The 12,466-nt window shown below is 31.1% G+C and overlaps 1 long non-coding RNA gene and 1 pseudogene across 1 annotated transcript in view; both read right to left on the bottom strand.

The window, feature by feature from the left end:
* Nucleotides 1-12,466, bottom strand: part of LOC112482564 — a 133,785-nt gene that overhangs the window by 116,339 nt on the left and 4,980 nt on the right. The window lies entirely within an intron of this gene.
* Nucleotides 429-547, bottom strand: LOC112482617 (annotated as a pseudogene).

The raw sequence follows: 12,466 nt of genomic DNA on the forward strand, positions 1-12,466 counted from the left end.
TATAAAAAAATGTCAGAAAAAAATATTAATAGTATTAATAATATTTTAATATTAGATGGAATAGACTTTATAACAGAAATGAAAGTAACAATTACCAGGTAGATAATCATTTTGAATGTGCATTCACTTACCAGACAAACCTAGACATGTACAAAGCAAAAACTGAAAGAATTACAAGGAGAAATCCATAAATCCATAATTAGATGAGGAAATTTTAACATACTTATTGCAGTCATTGATCCAGCAATCAAAAAACTAGTAAATGACTAGATGACTTTGACAACACAATTAACAAGCTTGATCTGATGATTGCACATAAACACTGTTTCAATGATTACAGAGAATGTATTCTTTTTCACATGGATTTGGTTGACTTCATAGATTACAAGTACCTTGTCAGTTTACAAACCCTTATTTTTTATTTTTTACTTCTACAGCACCTGGTCTTCCTAGGTGGTCTCCCATCCAAGTACTAACCAAGCCCGACCCTGCTTAGCTTCCAAGATCAGACGGGATCGGGCTTGTTCAGGGTGGCATGGCTGTAGTCAGTTGTATTTTCTAACAAGAAAAATTTAGAAGTTTGTGGCAGAGTGAAGGAAGTTAAACAATAGTTGCCACTTACTGGTAGATCACTAGATTACTTTTGCTCTTAGTTGTCTCTCCATTTTCAATGTAAGTACAATAATAATCAGATACCTTTGTTTTAGAAAGTGATTGTGTACATGGACTGCTACAGAGTGAATTTTTTTTCATGCTTATAAAATGAATTCATTATACAAAAGTAATTATAGAAAATTAATTGAAATCAGATGATCGAAACACTAATGAATTAGACAGTATGCCAAGACACAAAAATTGTTCTGTTCCATAGAACACTTTCTATTTGTAGAATAAAATATAAACTGAGACAAATCCTCACTAAATCCAAGATCATTGTAATCTGCTGATAAAGTTTTCAAAAACAGAACTTAAGTGAAAGATTTGGCTACAAGAAAATGAAAAGTATAACACATTCACTCAATAGAAATGTATAAATGCATAGTGTTAATTCAAGATATTTTCCAAAGCTCAGAGTTCTTGCGCTGAATGCAATTTGTGTGTTAGCTAATCAAAAAGTTGATTAACTGGGAAGAAAAGTGAGATTACGGGTGAATCTACTGTGGTAGACATTAATTAATGTGTTTATACAGTTCTCAGTAGTCTTTATCTAACAGACCCACTTCAAACATAGAATGAATTTGCCTTGTGAGATTTTGTTAAGTAGGGAGGATCCACAAAGTTGGGTTTCCTTCCTTGTGTTATCTTGAAGTGAAAAATTTTAATCAGACAGAATAAAAAGGAAACCGCTAATTTCTATTCATTTTTAAATAGTCTATGAACTCTTGCACTTGACAGACCACATTAATCAGAGAAGCTATGCAAATTGTATGGTATATATGTTTTTTTCTCTATGATTTTTGTTTGGCAGCTCTTAATGTAAAATCGAAAGTATCCTTAAAAAAAAAGACAGCAGTGTTAGTGTGATGCGAACGATACTACACGAGAAAAATTTAAGCAATGTCATTGTTGGGAAGTCATTGATAAAATTATAAAATCTTAGACAGGAATTCTTCCTGGCTTAGTCTACAAAGCAGCACTAAAATAGTGAATAACAATTTGTAATGAAATTCTAGATTGCTTTCTGAGGGTAAATTATAAGAAAGCTACTGATTATATTTACAGAAGTTAAAACTTTCTAAGGCAATTGAACTATTCTCTACAAGCACTCAAGCCCTTTAAAAAGCAAATTAGATCATTTTTGACAACTCACTGAGGCATCTTTTAGGAAAAATATAAAGAGCTAATGAGGTGACATAATCACAACGTTATTATGAATAGAACTTATTCTGAATTGTTTGAATTCGTTGTTTTCTTTCAAGTTTCATTTCTGTTACTATTGTTCCACATTACTAAAATTCAGCCATTCATGTTTTCCTAAGGATCGTTAATTAAAATAAAAGTGAAAGAGATGGCATGAGGCTACGAGACAACAATAATGATGAACAGTAGTTAATAGTTACTTAGATCTTTTCATCACCCATACTGCTACACATGAATACATATTTTACATGCACACACACATACATACACACACGTGTGTGTATATGTGTATATATGTTTGTATATAATCAACCTTTTCTTACAACACTGAGAGGGATTATTATAGCCAACGTAAAATGAATGGAAACTGAGCCACAAAAGTTAGTGACTTTCTTGGGATCATAGCACAGGCGAATGTTAAAGCCAAGACTACGTTTCTAGTTTGCTATCTTTCCTCGGGATTCTTTTCCTCAATTCACATGCCTATGTTTTCTATAATCGCTATCTTATATGTAAGCGACTGTAACCACAGGAGCACCATTCTCTGCCCCACCATTCTACACAATAGGCAATTCTCCATCCTTACTTTGCTAGGCCCTAAAGAGAGAAGAAAATATGTTCTGGCATCTTAAGATGTCGAAGCAAATATTTCCATAAACGCTGTTTCTTATGTTGTTTAGGGTCTATGTATTCTTGGCACTTAGATTTCATATCCTCGTGGGCTGCGAAGGCTTTTGAGTTGACTGGAAATCAAACTGTCATAAATAATATAGTGTCTATGGAACATTCTTGTCCAGTTCTAAACTTCTGTATCAAAGCAAAAGTGTTTCTAAATTGCAGATGCCCATACTTCTGAGAGAAGGAAAATATACAATAATGGCACAATTTAAAGCAACTGAGCTCTCATTAGGGACCACATATAACCATGATTGTGCTAAAAACATCTAAGAGTAAACATGGAGCAGCATATTTATATCACAGTTTCTTTGTGCTACTCTCAAGTATGTATGGAAAATTCCTGTCATCAGGATCCAAGCCGGAAGCCTCAGCCCCTCACTACTAGGAATGTATAAAGAGGCTTTCATGTCTATAGAGTCTTCTGAAGCATGAGCTCTGGCAAGGCTCCAATAATATAGGCAGCACCATGTAAAAAACCAGATGCGTATACATTTGAATCATTTCCTGGTTCCTCCTCCTCTCCCAACCTCTGGATGCTGGTGGAAGGCTTAATCCTCCACCCTCTTCCTATTTACATTGTCTTTCTACGTGATCTCATCGGTGCTAAGGCTTTAAATAGCACGTGTACTGATAGATCTAAGTTTGGTTCTGATCTCTCCTCTGAATACTGTATCTCAAACTTAATGTGTCCTAAACAGAACTCCTAGCCTCTTCCTGCATCTCCCTTCTCCAGCTTCATTCTTCCTCAGTCTTTCCCATCACATCAGTGTTACCTGTAGTGATGCAAGCGCCAGATCTAGAATTCATCAATTGTTCTCAAATTTATTTTATTAAACTGACATACACACAATAATACATAGTACGTACTACTGAACTGAGTCTTAAATACACATACACACACATACACACACACACACACACACACATGCGCGCGCGCGCCATAGTGAAAAGCAGCCAGACGTATCTAGCATTTATCTTTCTGGAGTTGGCAGGCTTTAGCTTTGATCTCAGTATGATGACGTCTTACAAATAATACATTATCTCCACCTTCTAAGACACTTCAGCTTTATGATTTATTACCTGCCTAGATATTCCCATATGTGTACTTGTATATACACATATACACACTTATGTGTATATATATATATATACACATCATATATATATATGATTGAATAAAATGAAATTACTAATATTTGACTTGGGCTAAAAAATGCTCATTTCAGTGGCTTGACCTAATATTTATATCTGCCTACTTTGTATCTATATCTATATTTATGTAGATACACAGATATGTATACAACTTTTCAGCTGAGCATGTGTAAGAATTCACTTAGAATAAATACTGAACATGGTTCCAATGCTGCCTGGGCACTATGAGGCAAGTACAGAAGCCCCACCATTTTACAATTCTGGGTGTCAACAACAGCCCCTACCAGCAATATTCTTTTAAAATTGTCTCCATATATTTATTTGTCAGACCATTCTCTTGATAATATGTAGGCACCAAAAGGGATAAAAGTCGAAATATTTAACCGCTAGCTTGGTCAGAAGCGAATGATTGATACGGCCATGCTGGCATCAAGCAGTGGAACCATGGCCCAGGACAAGGACAAAGACCCAGAGAGCCCTCAGCTATGTGGACCTCGAAACTCACTAATAAACTTGTTCTTCCTGAAACCCTAACTAAGGCTATGATATCAGACTTCTTGGAGATAGATGACATAATTTTAGGCCCATTTCACCGTTAGAAAATAAATGAAGTCATTTTGCTTGATTAAGATTGCACGAATAAATTTATATACAGGTCAAAATTACCACGTATGTAAATTTTTTAAAATTTAAATTCAACACATTTAATTAACTTAAAAATTCACTTATGTATTCCTTTGCACATTCCTTTAAGGAAAAAAACACTAAATATTTGTTATGTTAAAAACAGAACAAATATAATTCATGTACCTTTTGTCAAGAATTTGAGGAAGTGGCAATTAAAAACTGCATAACTGCTATGTAGCTACACAATAGTTCGTAATAACTCTTTGTTATTACTCTATAATGTGCTAAAGCTAAAAATATCTTCTAAGTTTAAAAATGCATGGAGTGACACATAAACTTTATTATTTTGTCTTAAATATTAAGTCAATTTTTCTTATTTTTATTACCTGAAAAGTGTTATGTTATCAATTGAAAACAGCAATATTTCATAAAAACCTATGATTTAATGTCTTTAATATGTTTTAAAATTCATTTAGTAAAATATTTGAAAATTATTGAACAGGGATTCTTTTTAAATTGTAATTTTTAAATTTCTAATTTAAAAAGAAATAAGATCACATAATATATAAAAACTAGAAATATATAAGCTTAAAAAGAAAATCAATACAGCAGTATATATCTAGCATATTTTTCTTCACTTTAATATTTCTCCTCTAAAAATATATATTTTTGAGCTATTTGTAAATTGCTCATAAGTAATTAGTAATTGGACTCTAAGTTAAAGACAGAATATTTCGTATTTATTTGCTGTAACATCAAGTTTATCTGTGCTCCAAAGACACCTCAGCACTGGAAAAGCCTGAATAAAGTATTAGGAAAACACAAAAACCAAAGAAAAGCCAACAAACTGCCAGAGGCAATAGATATATACAGAACATCAAAAACATGGTGATCAGAATTTGACTATAGCATAGCTAAGCTTACAACTGGATATATTTTGCTTGTACTTATTTAAATAATTAATTTGCTCATTCCACAGAACACAGCTAGTATACTGATAATAAACGTGTTTGAATGTTTACCACACATACGGATGGACGATCATTTTCATTCAGAGACATTAGATTTGCTTGTTTGGAACTATAAACTGTGAAGCAATTTGGATAATGAGGAAAGTTGCTAATAGCTCATTGTAGCTATATACATATATATATTAGCTACTGTACGAGACATTAGCTTCCATGCGCAAAAGCTATAAATCAAAAATTAAATGATATTTTGGTAGGGATCCTTAATTGGAAATGTGAGGTACAGACGAAAAATTGTCTATTACAAATAGCTCTTTGTTTTAGTAGCTCTTTAGGATATTAGCAATCTCCAAAATGATATTGTTTGTCAAAAAACTATTGGCAAATAATAATTATGAAATAAGTTACATTAATGAGATTATAATTTTTTTAAAAAAATTTACATAATGGTTATAATGGCCATAGTGAAATATGGAAGATGAACACATACTTATTTTTATCTATTTAGTACATGATTTTGATGAATTCAACTTCCCCTTTTTAAGTTTGTTTCAGATATGAAAGACAAAATGAAAAAAAATTGAGAATTTACTTCTGGTGCATACTAGAGTCTTTTACCATCATATATGTCATTCTTAATATTTTTCCCTTTTTCTCTTTTCACATTATTTAAGGAAAACAATGAAAGGAAAAAAAAGATAGTTGCATAGTATTTATGTGTTAGCCACTGTTTTAAGCACATAATATATATTCATATTTTTTGTTGACAAAATCAGATTAAGGCAATCAGAATTATTAGTGCCACTGGTAATTTGGCACTAATTAAAGATAATATCACACTGGGCCTCAAATTATCTCCATAATTTTTATGTACAATGTCCAGTGCTCCATCAAAAATAACCAGGTGTGTGAAAGTTAAGACAATTCGATCCAATCAAGAGCACTAGCAGACAATATATATGGACACTCAAAAGAGGTAAATCAAAGTTACAAAGACTTTAAAATTACATGTTTAGTATAGTCAAGGATATGACAGATGAAATTGAAAATTTTGAATGATTTAGAAACTACACAAATAAACTTTAGAAATTCAAGAATTGAAAAGTATCATAACTGAAATTAAGAACTCATTTAATGGATTAAGTAGCAGATTAGAAACAGCTGAAGAAAGAATTAGAAAAATAAAATATTGGTCCAAAGAAAATGTCCAAACTGAAGAACACCAAGACCAAAGGTAAACAATGGGGACAGAAACATTCAAAGTAATGAGAAAAACAACAACAACAACATCAACAAAACTTGAGAATATGGGAAAAAACTCAGCAAATAATCCAAAAGAAGGCAGTAAGAAGGAAATAATAAAGAACTGAAATTAATTAAAACAGACAAGTATGCACAAAGAGATTTAAAAAGTCAAATGTTATTTACTTGAAATATCTAGCAAAACTGATAACTTTGCAAAACTGAAAACAAAAAGAGAAATGGCACAACAAGCTAATAGCAAGAATAAAAGGTGAGACTAAATTAAAATAGGCTATTATGGATAACTTCATGGTAACAAATTACAAAACTTAGATAAAATAGAAACGTAGAACTTAACAAAACTGAAAATAAAAATAGAAAATAAGAATAGCTCATAAAAATTAGTGGAATTAAAATGATAACTAAAAACTTGCCCACAAAATATTCCAAGACCAGATGAATTTGTTTACAATTTCTAACAAATATTTAAGAAAGAAAAACATGGATTTATATAAATTCCCCTAAAGTGAATCCTGATAATGTTATTACTAGAGAGGATAATTTTAGGCTAACCTTTTTCATCAACATATTTTCAAAATCCTAAAAATTATTAGCAATATAGACACAAGACAATAAGAGATTAAAAATAAAAACATAACATGTCATGATCAAATTTGGATTAGTCTGAGTTTAAGTTTGATTTGACATTCTAAAATCAATCACCACCACAATAGGAAAATAGAGAAAACTCATGATAGATATCAGAAAGAACATATGATAAATCAAATATTTACTCATGATAAAAACTTCTAGCAAACTAGGAATAAAAAAAAACTTCCAACTATTATATAGAATATCATAGTGAATGGTAGAATGCTGAAAGCTTTCCTTCTGAGACTGAAAACAACAAGACCAACTTTTACCTCTTCAACAATGTACTGATAATCCTAGCCAGAACAACAAGGCAAAGTTATATGTATTGAAAAAAAAGACATCTAACTGCCAATATTCTCGGATAGCATGATTACCTACATAGAGAATCAAAAGATCCTACAAATAGAATATTAGAATTCATAAATGGGTCACTAATAATAAGTCAATATATGAAAACAGTTTTTCTATGTATCAGTAATATAAAGTTAAAATTGAAACTAAAGAGATACCATTTAGAATAGTTAAAAAATACTAAGTGCTTAATAATAATATCCAGCAAGAAATGCGTAAAATGACCACAAAGCAAACTAGAAGATATTATTGAGAGAAATTAACAAAGACTTAAATAAATCCAGAGATGTACTATGTTCATGAATTGGAAGACTCAGGAAAGATGTCAATCTTCCCAAATTGATTAAAATCACAAGAATTATTTTTTTAAGGAGGAATCTTAAATTAATTCTAAAACTTATATGAAAATGTCAAGAACCAAGAATGATTTTTTCTTTGAAGAAGGGAAAAAATAGATTTTACCAATGGGAGAAAATATTTGTAACATATATATAACAAAAGTAGTACACATAAAAATTCCTACAAATTAATATGTAAATGACTTGATTAGCACTCAGCAATAGATATTTACATGGTCAGTATGCATATGAAAAGGTACTGAAACTCATTAGTAGCCAAGAAAATGCAAATTAAAACCACTATATGCTGTCACTACACACTTACCAGAAATGCCAATACATAAGGTTAATGAGGAAGTGAACTATTATACATTGTTGGTGGGAGTGTAAATTATTTTAACCACTTTGAGCAATTTTGAATTTTCTACTAATGTTGAACATAAACTCTCCCTGGGGCCCAGCAACTAATTCCTAGGTATGCTCAACAGAAATATATGTACATATGCAACAAAAGACAAGAATACTCAGGCCAGCATTAAACTAGACACAACTCAAATGTTTTTCCACATTAGAATGGATGAATAAATTGTTGCATATTCAGATAACTAAACACTAAATAATAATGAAAATAAGCAGTCTAATGAGTCTCATGATATAAATAGATATAAATGGTAAATCAAAGAATGAAGGAGGCATGATGGGATTTCTGGGATGGCAAAAATGTAATAATGTTCTATTTCTTGGCTTGGGTAATAGCTACACAGAGGTTCACTTACAATAAGTGAACTGTTCTGGACATTTGTATGTTGGGTATTTTCTGTATGTGTGCTATAGTTCAATATAAAAAGTTAAAAATAAAATTAAAAACATTATTTCTCTTAAATGTTTAAAGCACCCAGCAGCACTATATGCAAAATAGTTAAAACAATTTTTATAACTTGTAAATAGTACCAGTTGATACACACATGATGCTTACTCTCTTTTATACACTGTTCTAAGCATTTTACAAATAAAACTCATTCATTTTTCTTAACAGTCTTATGAGGCAGATACTATAAGCACTTTCACTCCATAAATGAGTAGAGAGAAGCCCAGAGAGATTAAATAACTTGCTCAGGATCATAGAACTGAAGGACAGTGGATGGTGTCAGCTTCTGCACTGCTCACTATAATGCTTCTCAGAGCAAAACTTCTGAAGTTTAAAATGTCAGATTCATCCATTGTAAATGCATTTAAAATGAAGCAATGTTGTTCCTCTCTATATTGGAACCCTTGTGCATACATATTGAGTAGATTGCTTTAACATTTAGAAACAGATACTTTTATGCTTATGTAAATAATTAAAAATGTTTTCTTGTAATATCCTTAGAATGATTAAAGATGAATTCTAAATATAACACATTTTGAACATATAAAAACAATTAAAAATTGTCATAAAAAAGTAGGGGTTGAATACCAGTTTAATTAGTGGTAACTTCTGTGAACCTCAATTTCCTTGCCATTGAAATGGGCATAACTAATCCTTTCCTAACAGAAATATTCAGAGAATGCAGTGACTTGCCATTTGTGCTGTGAACTAAGTGATTAATTACATCTGAAAGACAATTTTCTGTGCAGTAAGTAAATCCTAGAAATTTTAGAACCTAAAGGTACCCCATTTTAAATTTACATTTCAGAGACTTGAAAGTCAAAAATGGTACATAACTTGCTGAAAGTATTATCTAGACTAGACTAGCATCTGGACTATGCACTCAGGGCTTTAGGTTACAAGTACAGTTCTCCTTAAAAAAAGTTTGATTCTCATTTTTCTTTTCCTGTTTTCCCTTCTCTCTCTCCAGGTAAAATATACAAACTGAATTTTAAAAAATTATATAATATTATTGCCATTTAATTCAATAAATGCATTTGATTTGTTTCTTTTTAAATTTTTTACATTAAAGAAGACATTTTAATTAGGCTATGTTTTCCAATTCATTATTTGGGGATTTTTTTTTTGACATGAATATCACATTAAAAGCTTTTATGTACATTCGTCTTCAAAGACCTTGCCCTAAATTCCTCTGGGCACTTGAGAGCAATGTATTAATGAAAAAAAAAAAAGGACAATATATCTCAATTGTTTTATTAATAAGCCATTGAATTTTTTAAAAAATAATTAATGATCTCTTAAAATAAATGATTTATAGAGAAAAGTTTAGAATGTTAGTTTTGGTCATTCAAAACTGCTGTCACACAAATCCCTTTTGTCTTATTTTAACTTAAAGATCATTCTTTACTCCAAACAATAATAAAGGTCTAGAAACAAAAAATAAAAATTACTAGATAATTAAAATGACTAATAGTTAATATTTTTCAAATCAAACTAAAAACCAAATTGAAAAAACGTTTTCATTTAATTGAAAAAACAAGAATACTAGTCTCAAAGACATGGAAAAATACTATATCTTTATCACAGAAAAAAACACTTTTTTCTTAAATTTAATGACCTTTTCCAAATCAAGACATTCTTTAGACCTCTGTATTACTGCAGCATCTCCTTTATGAGAATGCTTCTACACTTTTGTGAATGACTGAGTTCTTTCATCTGACTGGACACAGCTGGCAAGTGGCATCATGAGAAAGGGAAATGAGAGTCTTTTTTTTTTTCTCCTGGAAAACCAAGAAATGTATAAATCATATTCGAACTGAAGCATTAGCTGCTTGTATTACTGCACAAACTACATATTTTGATACAAATAGTGTTCTTTACTGTTTGTGAATAACTGATGGTATAGTATATTTTAATTTTAAAAGTCTATGATATGTGGTTTCCCAAACACTATTTGGATAATTATAAATTTTGTATATTTAATTAATTAAAAAATTAAATCAAACTGACCAATTCTAAAAAAAAAAAATTAGCTTAAATGTTCAAACCAATAAAATATGTATAGTAAAATATGTACATTCAGTTATGGAGAAAGAACTCAACTAGTTAGGCATAAATAGGCCAAAAAATTTTCTTAAACACATATGAAAGCTGGAGGGAACTTGGAGTTTAAGTAAGTCTCTCATTTGTACAGTTGGTGCCCAGGGTAAAGACTGGTCCAAAGTTACTCAAGCAGGAGTGAGGAGCTGGATATCTCCTCACGTCCAGAACTCTTAATTCCAGGTCAAGCTGTGTTTCTTAGCTGTGTCAAAGGCACAAGGGAGAATTTCAATAGGATTGAAAGAAGAAGCTAATGAAGCAATTTAAAACCAAAATAGACTTGTTTCTTCTTTTACTTTCTAATTTTTATCTCAACTTTAAATATCACACAATAATAATATCTTTACTTTTCTCCATTGTAAATATAATTTTATGGGGAGAAAAGTTGAACAGTTCTAAGGTATATACATGTATAGTAGTCTTTTCCCGTCCCATACTCAAAGTTCTCCTCCTAGAGGCAGACATTGTTAAGTTTTTTATTTGAATTTCCAGAAATTTTCTCATTATGTATGAAAGTGTATATGCATTCATACAAATGTTAACGTACCTTTTTTTCCCACTTAATACATCTTGAAAATCATTCCAGATTTGTGCATGTAGTTCTACCTCAGTCTTTTAAATAACTATATGATATTCTATTATATGGATTAAAAATATTGTATTTAACAACTCACTTATTACTGGGTTCAGAGAGTTTCTGATTTTTTATATTATCAACAGTGCAAAAATGAACAAAATTTGACATGTTCTTAGACTAAGATTTACTAGGGTCAAATAATATGTAAAACGTCAACTATTTGGTATCGACCAATTCAGGCATATGTCAACCTCCTTCTGTCTACACCCGGACCCATGGAAACATCCCTCACAACAGAGTAGCCCTGGACCCCACCTCCTATCCCAGGAGATAAAGGAATGGCCTTAGAACTTGCAACTTCCAAATATCCTTCAATATATTTAAGTCATATAAATCATTTTTTTGAACGGAATCCTACTTTTGTGTGTCTGGGGCAGGTAAGGATGATTCTCATCATATAGAAAGGGTATTTTATATATTTCTTATTTATATGTTAATTGTGACAATGTAAAATACAAATGGTATTAATAAGAATACAATCTGACCAGGGATTTCAGTGAGAATTTTTATGCAAATTCACTAACCAATTGAAAGGAAAAACTAAGACAAACATTACTCCAAATTTCACAAAAGGAAACTCCATCAAAATCTCATTTCCAATCTTAATTTTTTCCATCTTCTCCTTACAAAGGCAAGAAAGGGAGAAAAGAGAGGGAGGGAAGAAGGGACCAAGGAAAGGAGGATGAGAGGAAGGGAAGGAGGAAATAAGGAAGGTTAAATGTATGACATAAACTTTTTTACTGGTGTATTGGCTGAGGCTATTAATTTCATATTTCTGCATATGTGAATAAAAATGTATTAAAGCATTCATGCAAGGATTTAGATTTTCAAATATTGGAGTATTTATACATTAGTATATTAAAAATTATACATTGTTTAATTGATTTCTGTGTTTTCTGTGTCGTGTTATTTTTAAGTTTACCCTGAACTACAAACCCTGCTCTCTGTTTTCCATGCTTGAGCTGTTAACTGTGAAGCTTTACCCAGAAAA

Source organism: Pteropus alecto, unplaced genomic scaffold, assembly GCF_000325575.1.
Source record: "Pteropus alecto unplaced genomic scaffold, ASM32557v1 scaffold185, whole genome shotgun sequence".
NCBI lineage: Eukaryota > Metazoa > Chordata > Mammalia > Chiroptera > Pteropodidae > Pteropus > Pteropus alecto.